The sequence below is a fragment of the Megalopta genalis genome, chromosome 4, assembly GCF_051020955.1.
Source record: "Megalopta genalis isolate 19385.01 chromosome 4, iyMegGena1_principal, whole genome shotgun sequence".
Classification (NCBI taxonomy): domain Eukaryota; kingdom Metazoa; phylum Arthropoda; class Insecta; order Hymenoptera; family Halictidae; genus Megalopta; species Megalopta genalis.
The window spans coordinates 24,536,736-24,551,008 of record NC_135016.1 but is presented as its reverse complement, the minus strand read 5'-3'; the positions used below and the strand labels follow the sequence as shown (position 1 = coordinate 24,551,008).

The following is a 14,273-nucleotide window of genomic DNA, read 5'->3' as shown; positions in this document are numbered from 1 at the left end:
TAAAATGATCTGCAAATTTTATGAATTCCCTCGGTTATATTCTACACCCCGCATTGGTAATTATACACGATTGCTGGTAATTTTCATAATTTCTAATTAATTACGTTACCAGCTATGCGCACAGGGTCGACAGGAAGTTTAGGGTGGTTTAACAATTTTCATTATAATCATATTGGTTTATAAATCTGCTCTTCAGCTGAAGTTAACGCTCCGGCATGCGCTGAAAATGAAACACAATCCGTATCGATCAATAATTCTTTCTCGCGGTCACAATTAGTCCGTCGTAAACTCGTTTATTCGAAATTATTATTTATCTCAATTACTTGAAATTGTTTCGTGAACGTGTTTACTATAGACGTCACATATTCGCGACGAATATCATCCCACGATTTAAACGAAGAAAACCACGTTAACGTTGCGTGCATTGTTGTTTAAATTATAATTGATCGAGAAGCAAACTCACATTTTTTTCTGATACATGATTAATATTATACATATATTAATATTATACATACATTCACATTGTAGTGATTTACGCTGTAATGCACCGTATTTCAAATTTTAGGTACGGGTTGAGTAAACGACTAACTTATGTTTTTTTTGCGGAATAAATTTAAGGAAGTAAAAAATATTATTAATATATTATTCCCAGCTTATGAATGAAAAATGGATAATTTGGGAAGGGCCTTGTATAATCGTATCTCCTCTTCCCAAATTGTTTATTTTTGTCTACAAGCCGAAGGACAATTGGGGAGAATTTACTATAGTTGGCTCTTGTATTTTGTAAAAAACGCGGAACATTTTTATTCTGCAACAAAATCTGCAATCTACTTACGTTACTCGAATTGCTATCATTATAGATGCATTAGTGTATCGACTACGAACCACATAGTGGTTGTCAATAACTATAAAAACGAGCCGCAAGGCTCGAATAATCGTATCACCGCTTCCCAAATTGTCTATTTTTGTCTACAAGCCGAAGGACAATTGCGGAGAATTTACTATAGTTGGCTCTTGTATTTTGTAAAAAACGCGGAACATTTTTATTCTGTAACAAAATCTGCAATCTACTTACGCTACTCGAATTGCTATCACTATAGATGCATTAGTGTATCGACTACGAACCACACAGTGATTGTCAACAACTATAAAAACAAGCCGCAAGGCTCGAATAATCGTATCACCGCTTCCCAAATTGTCTATTTTTGTCTACAAGCCGAAGGACAATTGCGGAGAATTTACTATAGTTGGCTCTTGTATTTTGTAAAAAACGCGGAACATTTTTATTCTGTAACAAAATCTGCAATCTACTTACGCTACTCGAATTGCTATCACTATAGATGCATTAGTGTATCGACTACGAACCACACAGTGATTGTCAACAACTATAAAAACAAGCCGCAAGGCTCGAATAATCGTATCACCGCTTCCCAAATTGTCTATTTTTGTCTACAAGCCGAAGGACAATTGCGGAGAATTTACTATAGTTGGCTCTTGTATTTTGTAAAAAACGCGGAACATTTTTATTCTGTAACAAAATCTGCAATCTACTTACGTTACTCGAATTGCTATCACTATAGATGCATTAGTGTATCGACTGCGAACTACACAGTGGTTGTCAATAACTATAAAAACGAGCCGCAAGGCTCGAATAACCGTATCACCGCTTCCCAAATTGTCTATTTTTGTCTACAAGCCGAAGGACAATTGCGGAGAATTTACTATAGTTGGCTCTTGTATTTTGTAAAAAACGCGGAACATTTTTATTCTGCAACAAAATCTGCAATCTACTTACGTTACTCGAATTGCTATCACTATAGATGCATTAGTGTATCAACTACGAACCACACAGTGGTTGTCAACAACCATAAGCACGAGCCGCAAAGCTCGAATAACCGTATCACCGCTTCCCAAATTGTCCATTTTTGTGCGCAAGCTGAGCGTCAATTGGGGAGAATTTACTGTGCCTACTAACTGAGGCTGCACGAGTGTACGACAGACAGAGAGTAGTAGAACAAGCATAATGCTACGTGTCCACGCGAGAACGACTCTTCAAACTTGTTTTCACACCAGTGTCCACTTGAGAGAGAACCCTTGTAATTTATATTCTCGGGCGTAGCGGCGACATTTATTTAAGAATAATAGCTATTGGAGGGTTGCACTTGGCTCTGTGGACACTTATAAGTTCTACTCTCAAGGGTAATACTCGCAGTTGGACAGGTCGCAGAAACTTTCAGAGCAATGCCGTTCACGTAAACCCTTACACCGCGATGTCCAGTTAACGTTAGAAATCTTTAATTTTTTAAAGACGAAGAGATGACATTTTTAAGATCTCCATTATCAAAATTTTTCTTTGCATTTTACGAGCTATCTCTGCGTACACTTTTCCTACGTTTCTAGCTTCGCGTTATTACAATTTACCTACATATTCACCTGAAATATATGAAAAAAACTTCAAAAATATTTACAATATTTTGACCGTCGTGCCATCGATATGTGCACGATGAAACATTTGCTCCGATTCGAAAATTAATTTTTACGCCAGTTACGTCTTCCTAAAATTAGATTTCGCAAAACATAAAAATATTGAAACTGTTATTGATGTTGAGAATAATGTAATTTTTTAATTTTTATATTTCGTTCAATTAAATACTTTAATTCTACGAAGATTTTGTGGTCGCGATAGTCAATGTGTTTATAATTAAATAAATCCTCTTGTGTCTTCTACCCGGTGTGCGATGGAAACTCAAAGTAACATTGTCTTTTAGATCAACCCTCGAGTTTTGAAATGTCGGAGCCTGGGATCGAGGACTGCTGCCAGTTCGAAGCCGCAGTAGAAGCTTCAATTCAGAATAAGGAAGAGATAAGTAGGTATGACGCCACTGTCCGCTGCGGAAACCCGACCTAGTTAATAAGGAACCCATTCAGCGCTAGTTGTGTATCGCCCTATTGTCCTGCGAACGACTGTGCTGGTAAGAGCCTCCGCCATTTTTCTCGGAACAAGAGTTTAAGGATAGCTGGCCTTGATACTCGATTCATTCCGGGACAACTGTGCTTCCCCCAACATCTGAGACCTCGATAATTATGTAAAGAGGGCTTGCGCTGATCTTGAAATATGCAGTCAAAGCTATAAAAAGAAAACAAATAGCAAATTAGATTCACCAATCAATTCATTTTATCCTTGCGTGAGAGGACGCGTTCGCCAATTTCGATGACCTTGGAATACGTTACGGAGATCGATATTCCGCGATCCTATAATTGTAAGTTTTACGAGGGGATATGAGCCGTTTATTTTGAAAGCGGCATAAGTCACTCTGTTTTTAAGTCGATATATTTAAGGGTTTGCGTTTTAACACGTTTAAAAATGTGGATGCTAACTTTCGAGAAGATTTACTTGTATTTGTTATCTCAGGATACTGATATTTTTCTCAGTATAAATAATTTCGTATAAACGTTAAAAAATCACCACTTTTCGTTACGGTAAAGTGACTTATGCCACTTTCGAAATAAACGGCTCATATATCGATCCACGCTAGCTACTATCTAGCTACTATCTCGAAGTAATTAACGACACAAATCACAGTGTTATTGTCCAAAACGAGCCCAAATACTTCATCATTTATTGTACTGAATTCTTCTTAAATGGCAAAAGCTATAAAACTCCAAAAGCACGTATCCTCTATTTTGGATCAACGATCGCACACTCGAGTTTACGTTGAAAATAACTTGACAATAAATAAGAGAAATTGCAAAGCAATCAAATTTACTTTGCAATTTCAAGTAATCAAATAACTTTTTACAAAATCTGCTTAAACGAGACATCTGAAGAAACGTGTTTCCGACTCGGAACTTTGAGGACTGTTTTTATCCTTTCAATATCGACATGTCTAAAAATTTCTTTATTTTTTGTACTCAAGGTCACATGAAGGTCATGGTATCATAGGTTATTAGATTCGTCTTGATCTTAGCTATCATGATATAATGATGGAAATATGTAATCCCATTTGAAAAAACATCGATGACCTTGAAATCTCAAAAAATATAACCTTTACAAAAAAATGATTTCCACCACAACATGTGTCCGTTCGAACCAAACAATTTGTTCCTGAAGCATTTCGACGTATAATTAATGATAATGGAGATATCGCTTTGTAACAGAGTTACTGAGACACCCTGTATATGCCGAATGTATTTCGAAAAATTGTGTCTGACGTAAATTTCATTAAAATCAGCTTATCTAGCTTCGATATGTTCCCATGTTATAGAATAGTCAGAGAAAATGTTGTTGTATAGTGTAATTGTTTATAAAAGTTGTATCGCTGGTCCGATTGTTTTAAGGACACTCGATCGAAAGATAGAAATATGTACAGGAACAAGTAGATCAGATCTTGACCTTGACTCGCTATGTTATAGTCTTCGGACACTCTCATCTTTCCGGAATATATTTCGATCCCGATCAACCAATCTCACAAGCGTTAATATAATAATGAGAGAGGTTGAAGCTGTTAATCGCTGCAGGGAGCTGGTGCATCGCTTCCGGGTCCGTGAACGGTGGGTACGCGAACATCGTTACCCGTATCTCGATTTGACTTGCCAGCCGCGTTGCTTGCTTACTCGAGCTACTGGAAAAGGATCAATCCTGGCCCGCTGCTGAACTGCAGACCTCCAATGCCCAGGGGCGCTTCTGTTTGGCATCCTACGGCGTTTTCCGAAGTCGCTGTACTTGTTCCAGTAACAGTATACGCGGACGCCAACGATACAGCAGAACGGCAAACCCAGTGGAACAGTAAACGAAAGCGTCTTTCGCGGACCTGGACCGAGTTTCTTCGAGTGCAACCTGCTAGGCGCGAAACATGTTCGGCAGCTGGAGACTGCGCGAAACCATGATTAATACAGGAATAAATTGCTCGTGTTAGGTCCGGTTTAGCTTTCACCGCGGTAGATACTGTTAGCCTGCTCGGTTAGGCTCCTACCAGGCGAAGTCCTCCTGAATTAGGCTCTGTTAAATTTGCCGTCACCGTGTTAAGTCTCGTTAAGCTAAGTTTTGCTGAATCAAAGCCTGTTAAGCTTGACCTCTTTGAGCTAAACCTTCCTGGGTTAGATATCTTGCCACGCTCGGCTGTTAGGTTAGATTTTCCTTGATCTAGTTTTGGCCAACTACGAGTTTGGTCTGAGCTGTACGCACACGCTGAAACGCTCCAGAACGCTTGAAGATCAAAGAGTAACAACTGTTTAATAAATTTCTATTCAATGAATTTCTATTTAACTATGGGATCTGCTGGTTGATTTCAATTCGCTGTTAATCTTGAGTTTTAACAACTTCTTTAAACAGTGTTACTAAAATTGTTAAGCTTCTTTCAGACATGTCGCAACCATTGAAAACCTATCAACAGGCTTCACTTATCCGAAATCTTAAGTTCGAGCTTTCGGAGCCAGAGCTTCGCGAGCCGGACCTTACAAGTTACGTCTGCGTTAAGACTCGAGTTCAGCTTTTCTGGGCCGAAGCCCGAAGACTCGAATAGCCAGGTTTCGCTGACCCAGACCTCGCCGAACTAGGTCCTTTCGAACTAGTCTTATGCCGAGCTACGTTTTCCCGAGTTACGCCCGGGTTGGGTTCTTAGATCCGAATTAGATCCTGCTAAGTGCCGCTGAACTGGATCTCTGCGAGCTAACCTTCGTCTATTAAGTTAGGTTCGCTTGATCTAGATTATCCAGAATTGGGTCGCGCGAAACCAGTTATCACTTTCCCGTTGTCACGACACCCTCTCCGAACCATCGGATCGAAATCTGCTGGATGGCGCGCCAGCAGGTGCCCTGTCCATTACACCGTTACCACGGAGAGAGCACTGCGGAGTAGTCGCAAGTTTCGAAAGTAAGAGAACCAAAGGCGATACAGTCGTGGTAACGGAGGTTTCGAAGTTTCCCTCGCGGTGATCCAGACTACAGGGTGTCCCAAAAATGTCTCGCAATCCGAAAGTGGCGGGTTCCTCGGGTCATTCGAAGCAACTTTTCCCTTTACAAAAATTTTCTCCGAGGCATCGTTAACGAGTTTTTAACGAAAAACAGCGACCAATGAGAGGCGAGCTCAGCTGGCGCGAAGCGATCGAACCAATGAGCGGAACTGGGATTCGACCGCTCGACCGCTGTCGCCGGTGGCTTGGCCGCCTCTCGCCAGCTGAGCTGGAATTCGGCGGCTCGACCGCTGGCGCTGTTGGCTCGGCCGCCTAGCGCCAGCTGAGCTGGAATTCGGCGGCTCGACCGCTGGCGCCGTTGGCTGGGCCGCCTAGCGCCAGCTGAGCTGGAATTCGACCGCTCGACCGCTGTTTTCCGTCACTGTTTTCCGTTAATAACTCGTTAACGGTGCCTCGGAGAAAATTTTTGTAAAGGAAGAAGCTGCTTCAAATGATCCGAGGAACTCGCCATTTCCGGATTGCGAGACATTTTTGGGACACCCTGTAGACCGACCGACAATAGTCCTATCTGCCGGGTATCCGGTTCGCGGGTCGCTCGACCGACCGTCGGGATCGCTTGATCACGGCTCCACGGGATATTCCCGGAAAGAGAGTCCCCATGATGTATATTAATATGTTCATTAAGCGGCAGGCTGGGGCCGGGTTCAGCGGCGCGACGGCGCCGTCGGAATACAAGCGAGGTGGCAAAAGGAAGCGCAGCGTCTAGCGTGTGCCGCATGTAGCTACACGGAATCACGTGTGATATCACGTCGATGTCGTTTCCCGCAAAGACATCGTTACCTTTCGCTTCCGTGTCGAGAATACTCGCGACCTCGCTTCCGTGACAGGAATACAAGTCTTCCCGGTGGGGCGGCAGGGGGGGAAGGGCAGAGGGGATCGGATGGTAGCAGCAGAGTGGTAGGACTAGCGAGGCTGCTTCGATTCCTTCTTTGCCGCAACGAGGACGTCGACAAATAGCTAAGCTGCGGATCGTCCGCGACCCGTTCGACCCGCTCGCGACCCCCCGCCTCGGCCGCTCTTGTTCCGACACACCGTTCCCCGCTCCCCCGTTACCCATACCCCCCGTGTAACGATTTACGCACGTGTGTCGGCGAGCAGAGAATAACGAGCACGCGTCACGTTTTCGTCGCACAGATTTCCAGCGATAAATTTCCACTTGTACGTACACACGGGTCAGCGCGAGCGTTCCAACGAGCCCGTTCCGCGTAACGAGCAACGACATTATAAGAGTCACCGTCGCCGAAAGGCGAGGGGAGGGGAGAAAGAGAGAGAGAGAGAGAGAGGCGGAAAAATCGCTGAGAACCGGACGACGGGACCGCGCGGAGACGGCGAGGGTGGCGGGCGAGAGGGTGGCCGGAGGAGTCGATGTACGAATAATTGCCGGAGGACGAGAAATAATCGAGAGGGGTGCGAGCATACGTCAGCGCGCCGGTTGGCCCAATTCCTTTCTGCAGGATCGATGGCCAGCCAGCCGTACGAAAAGGACGATTTTAGAACGTGACTGCTTACATACCGGTCAGTCACGTCCCACGGAATCAACGACTTCTTCTGCTTCCTTTTCCCTCCGTTTTCGTCAGAAAGGAAAACGGTAAACACTGCGCCGCCGGCTGCCCCGGACCCCAGACCTCTCTATCCGGCGAAAGAGGGGTCGGGGCCGAGCGGCGAAGAGAGCTCGATACACAAAGAGAGACCGGGGTCCGGCGAATCGATTGATATTTTCATCGACGAGCCCCCGCGTGTATCGATAGCCGAGCATCGGATCCGCTCGGCCGCTCGAGTTATTTTATCTCGCATTTCGCGGGCCAGAGGGGGCCGGAGAGAACGAGAGCAAGGGAACGAGAGAGAGAGAGAGAGAGAGAGAGCGAGGGAACGCCGCGCGCTCGCGTTAACCCCGTGTTGTTTCAACGGAGCCGCGACTCGTCCGTATTTTATTGGTAATTCAGCCGGGTGACGTTGACAGGTAGCCCGGTCGCATGCTCGACTCGATTTTTCGAAGAGATTGTTAGGGGAAAGCAATCTGACGTCCGTCGATAATTAATGGACCGTTTCGCCGGCGCGGCGGGGGCGGGGGCCGCGCGTCGCGGGAATTGTTACGCGTACCGGAAGCACGCGGAGGACCACTTTGGCGGAGCATTAACGGAATCCCGCGGGAGGGAGGGGGGAGGGGCGGGATTCGATTTTTTCTCCTTTTTATTTTCACCCCTTGCACGTTTGCGCGATCCCTCATTTCCCCTTATCGGGACCCGGGTACGTTTCACCCGGCGCGGTAATCGCGCACTCGCCACGGGAAGCTTCGTCGAAATAAATTTTGACGGGACGTTTCCTTTTTCCTGTAATAAACAGCATCGAGGTTTCGTAAATATTTACCGAAAGATGCCGCTGTTCGATCTCGACGATCTCTTAATGCGTCGTCGAGGTCAACACCCAGAGTTCTGTTGTATAGATTGTGATTAGCGGTTGTTTGTCGAAGAGTTGTTGACGAAAACATTCCTTCGAAAGTTTACTTGATCTTATCGGTACGTCTATTGATCTTGTTATTGTAGTGTACAGTATTTCGATAGAAAACGTTAAATCCAGCATCGAGCAGTATAGTGAATGTACTTAACCGTTTGCGTACCAGATGGTTCTGAAAAAACGGGATCGAAAAGCGCCGAAGAGCGCAATAGCGCTCCTTCGTTTATGTGTCGAAAAAAGCCGTAAAACATAAAATAAAACGTTACGAATGAAAATATATATACTATTAATTTAGAATAGGTAACAGCAAAATGCAAATTGGATTACTGACAGCGATGCGACGCGCGACGTATACATGCGTCTGAAAGACTGAGCACGTTTCGACAAATTTCGGATGGGCCGTAAGTCGTCTGATTCGGCCAAATGCCCTGGCATTTCTCGACACAAAATCTGAAGAGCGCAAAAGTGGCTTGTGGTATGCAAACGGTTAACACTAGATTTACGGAACCCGTCAAAATGACGAGTCGCTAAGTTTTTAATTTACGTTTATTCATATCGTAAAGATTAGATCCATATAAAGATTAGATTCGTATCGAAAGTTATTTATTCAATTTATATGTTACTCACGGCAAATGTTACAATAACACGTGCTAAAAATCATAATATATGTCTATTGTTACTTTTATAAACTAATATAAAACAGCTGTCTTTTGCGCTCCGCAAATCTAGTGTTAATCGCAAACCTTAAACAGTAATCCACGAGTTATTTATACACATATATTACATGTTTCTAAGAATAACATTGTTACTTTGTAGCAAAAAAGTATAGCAACATCGAATTCCGTAAGAGGAAACACCGATCATCTTAATGCAAAATCGCCGAAATTTGAAAATAATTGCGCAACGCGTTCGCGAGAACAATAGCAAGTTCTGGAGAAACCGGCACGGACGTTCACTGCGCAAGAAAAGTATCTGCATAAAAATGAATTCAATGATTCCGGCGCTGAATCGGTTCGTCGCGTACAAAATGTTCCAGACAACATTGGTTCACGACAGCGCCACGTTCCAGACAAAATTGGTTCATCGCAGCCTACATTCCAGACAAAATTGGTTTGTCGCGGTGCCAAAAATAGAGTTCGAGTTTCAGCGAATTTCAAAATATTCTGGAACTCGACCGAACGGAGAGACAATAATGGAGAAGCGTTTTTTAGGTATTCTTTCGGAACGGCAACATTACCGATAGAATTCGATAACGTAGAATGCCCGCGCAATAATTGCCACTGGAACATTAAACACAACGCGGCGCTTTAATGCGTTGATGAAACCCGTGATGGATCTATAAATTCGAACCGCGACACCGCTAACAATACGTTTACGCTCGAACGTTTGGGACCAATTTGAAGGGTTATTATTCTACACCGACATCTTTGTTCTCCTTTATCCCGTATTTCTTTTAGTTTGTTTTTTCGGCCAGTAGTGCACACGTGTGTTTCGCGAGCATGTAATTATCCTCGTCGAGCATTATACATTTACCAGCCGTGAGGTTTTAATGGTTCATAAAGTATTCAAAAGCGGGCGCTGGTCCCTCGTACGCGCGTGTTCACGTGTAGAAAAAAACGCGCGCGCGCGCGCACACACACACATACATACACAGGTTCGTACCGACGGGAAATTAAACGAACGATAAATCAAGTTACCGATAAAACGTAGAGAAAAAAGCCCGCTAAACAGCCGCGCGCGGGCGCAAACACGAGCGAGAATGAGAGAGAGAGAGAGAGAGAGAGAGAAGAGGTCGGTTGGGTAAGGATTATTTATGCAAACGTTGGTACAATTGCGACATTCCGCATTCACGATCGCCGCACTGTTTCCTATCCCGGTGCGCCCCATTCCACTTTACTTTCACCCGATATTACACGCCAATTCGTTTCGCAACGGTTTTTTCTTGTCGTCGATTTCAGCGGTGGCGGAATAAATACCGGGCAGAAGACAGGAGAAAAAGAAAGAGCTGGAAATCGCTGGACGCACAATCGTCGCGGCAATTTGACACACTTCGAATGTTATATTAAACGCGTTCCAGTCGCCGGGGCTAACACCTCGCCGAGAATCTCGGAATTAAAAAGTTCTCGCGCAACTTAGGCGGCTTCTCGAAGTCGGCGCCGATGGGTCCAGCGTTCGGCAATCACCGTGTAACGACTTCTACTCGTCGTTTAATGTTGCCTGGCCCGCCTAAGTTCCCGCGTCGATCGGAACTCGCCGGTAAAGCGATCAGGGATCCGATCGCTAATTGGCGCCGTTCCTCCGCGCCTTTCCTCTCGCGTCACAACAGAGTTTCGTTTCGTATCGCCCTCGAAAGCGCTCTCTAATAGCGATCGCGAAGTCGAGAATTCCGCCCTGAAGAGGAAAACTAGCGGCCGTTTGGTATCCAGCGAGAACGAACCGCGTTAACCCCCGTTCAAACGCAGCGTGAAACGCACCCATCGCAAATGGAAACTACGCGATTCGATCCTTGCGTATCGTATTCGAATTTCTAGTACATTTGTATGGACCGGTTCCGTTTCTTTTGCGTGCCAAAATTACGTATCAACGCCGATGTAATAATTGGACCGCGGTTCTCGAGCGTTTATTCCTGTTTGATCATTCACGACTCGTCGTGGCGAAATCTTTGAAAAAATCTGGTCCGCGTTGTGTAGACTTTGAAGCGTTGCGAAACTGTCAATAGAAGATGGTCTTATTCGAATGTTGAACTAACTTATAAAAATCTGCAAAAATCAATCAGTGGTAATAAGGGTTAAATGACAATTTCTGCAGTAGTGCGCTTTTACCCCTTCTACGTTATTTATAAAAACTTACACTAATTGGACCGCGGTTTTCGAGCATTTATTCTAAATATAGTTTGATCTTTCACAACTCGAAAGTTGTGAGATTTTTGTAAGTTTAACTTATAAAAATCTGCAAAAATCAATTAGTGGTAGTAAGGGTTTTTGCAGTAGTACGCTTTTACTCTTCTACATTATTTATAAAAACTTACACTAATTGGACCGCGGTTTTCGAGCATTTATTCTAAATAGTTTGATCTTTCACAACTCGAAAGTTGTGAGATTTTTGTAAGTTTAACTTATAAAAATCTGCAAAAATCAATTAGTGGTAGTAAGGGTTAAATGAGAATTTCTGCAGTAGTACGCTTTTACCCCTTCTACGTTATTTATAAAAACTTACACCAATGACGTTTGGACCACATAGATCCAACTAAAAAGTACGCGCATATCTTCGACATAATACGAAAGGATGATACGAGAGTAGAAAAGAAAAGAAAAATTTATTTGCAGATTTCACTAAGTGAGACTCCAATAAGGTGATTAATTTGTTTGGCCCGATAGAATTTATAGTTGAATAAAAGTTTTAAAGGATCGTAAATCCAGAGCAGTTAAAAATTGCTCTCGCGTGGTGCTATAGCATAACTTTATGCCTGATTCAAACACGCGCATCGTTAATAATAAATCAGCATATAATGGAACATTAGGGTTTCTTTCGCTTACATACGTGTGCTTAGCCCGCTCGATAAAAATTTTCATGATAACCGACGGGTTTCTTTCGGGAGACCTGTACTTTCACCTCGGTAATTTCGCGCGACTCGTACGTAAGAACCGTGAATTTCTTACCGGTTCACATGTTACGGCGCGAATACGCTCGCTTTAGAAATTTTACCGTGTTAGACTCGCGACTGGAAACTGGTGTTTTAGAGCCAAGGCCTGGGTTGATATCGAAACGAGAACTGTACAAGTTATTTTATTACCGATTGCGGATTTTATGCATTTTTCACAAAAAGGAAACTTAAACGACTAGAAAAACATCTTGCAATTGATGCAGAAAATTTGTGTTTTGTGCAACGATTAGACTCACGATTTTTATACAAAACTTTCTTATTAATTGCAAGAAAAGAGTGTGTTCCGTAACTTGTTCCTCCTTTTCATAATTTTGAGAAATCGAAAACAATTTAACAGCCTCCTTATAATTTTCCTATCTTCTCGCTGCTTTGCGTTTTATCTCACGCTTTTATAATAATTCACAGAGTATTCATTATTACACGATTTTTCTGTAAACATGTTCGTCTCTTAAATTTCCCAAAAAATTGATGTATAAAATATATGTGAAATAACATGATTTCAGCTTTTTAATAACTCAAACATAAACGATGGTAAACAATAGTAATCGAAAACCACCATCCAATCGAGTTGTTAATTCGTGCAGATCTATGCAATTCCTTAAAAATCCATGCCACGCGTCTAAAGAATTTGCGGTTAACTGTGAACTCTATGGTGTCAAAGGAAATGTCCATAACTAGGTAAGGTAAAAGATGTTTTATCTGAATCTGTGCCAAGTTTACGGTTGCCCGATACTTTCGGAACGCCTTGTACCTTTGCTTTATTATACATTTGTATCGACGAAACCGGGCCCCGAACCTCGTCTCTTAAATTTCAAAATTTGATGTATAAAATATATATGAAATAACTTGATTTCGGCTTTAATAACTCAAACATAAACAATGGTAAACAATAGTAATCGAAAACCACCATCCAATCGAGTTGTTAATTCGTGCAGATCTATGCAATTCCTTAAAAATCCATGCCACGCGTCTAAAGAATTTGCGGTTAATTGTGAACTCTATGGTGTCGAAGGTTAAATTTAACCTTGACATAACCAGGAAAGGTAAAAGATTTTTTATCTGAATCTGTGCCAAGTTTACGGTTGCCCGATGCTTTCGGACCTTGTACCTTTGCCACCTGCTTTATTATACATTTGTATCGACGAAACCGGGCCCCGAACCTCGTCTTCTTGGATATCCGGCGATGCTTATCCGCGGCGGAGTGGATTATTACCGCCGTTACGTTTTACACGGCCCGTAATGTCCTTCGTTATCAAGTGACATTTATTAAAGCATTATGACATGTTTTATTTCATCTCCATGGTCAACCGTGATTTTTATCGGTCGCCTCCGCTTTCCCCCGTTGATGGTATGCAAATGAGGCTAGACCGTTAATATCGCGCCGACAAAATTGCCGGATAACGTCGCATTGGGATTTACTTCTTCGGGGAAAATGAAAAACGGCAGCCGGTTGAAACGCGCTGCCTGGCCCCGCGCTTTGTCGCTGTTCGCGGCTGCTGATTATAGTTTTAAAAAATAATTCGCGGCACGGTGTATCAGGTATGATGCATCATTACGCGCGACGTGTTTCACGGGGGAAATCGTGGCCGGCTAGGTGGCCGATGACAGAGAATAATTCTCGCGCTATAGATATGCTCGCGTCCAGAAGCACCTATTAGGCGAGCTTTCACGAAAAAAATACGGACGAATTTATTAGACGTCCCGTACAAATTCCGTGCCGAGAACGCCAAGTTCTGATTAGGATGAAACGAATAAATTACATCCAGATATCATCGTTCGATTACTCAAACGGCGTGCAGTTAATCTACGCTTGTTCTTTCCGCAACTGTACAGCAGTCTTCATTTCGTTTCTCATGGCACACGAACGATTAATTTGTTCACCTCGAAGCAAAACGTCGTTTCTTAACATAAACGACAGATTTAACTCGCTGAAAAGCAGACGATTTTCCGGAATTGCTTAAAGGAAAACCGTTAACCTCTTGAGCGGGAAATTTTATTCCTTCTGCGTTGAAGTAGCTACATCTGAACTGGGCAATTCTCCACGATGACAGAGTAACGTAATTTCACGAAGCTGCGTAATTTCGTATCCCTGTACTTTGTATCTTCCGGCGGAGAGAAAGAACATTTTCGAAATATCGCGCGGAAGCTTGCGCGAGGTAAATTTCTGCATCAATTGCGAGAAA

General features: G+C 43.3%; 1 long non-coding RNA gene across 1 annotated transcript in view; it reads left to right on the top strand.

Annotated features, from left to right (window-relative positions):
- The window catches only part of LOC117223067 (uncharacterized), a 150,256-nt gene that overhangs the window by 114,217 nt on the left and 21,766 nt on the right, over nucleotides 1-14,273 (top strand). Inside the window, exon 2 of the long non-coding RNA XR_004490833.2 lies at nucleotides 2,769-2,871. This is a non-coding gene — a long non-coding RNA (uncharacterized LOC117223067). The remainder of the gene's footprint in view (nucleotides 1-2,768; nucleotides 2,872-14,273) is intronic.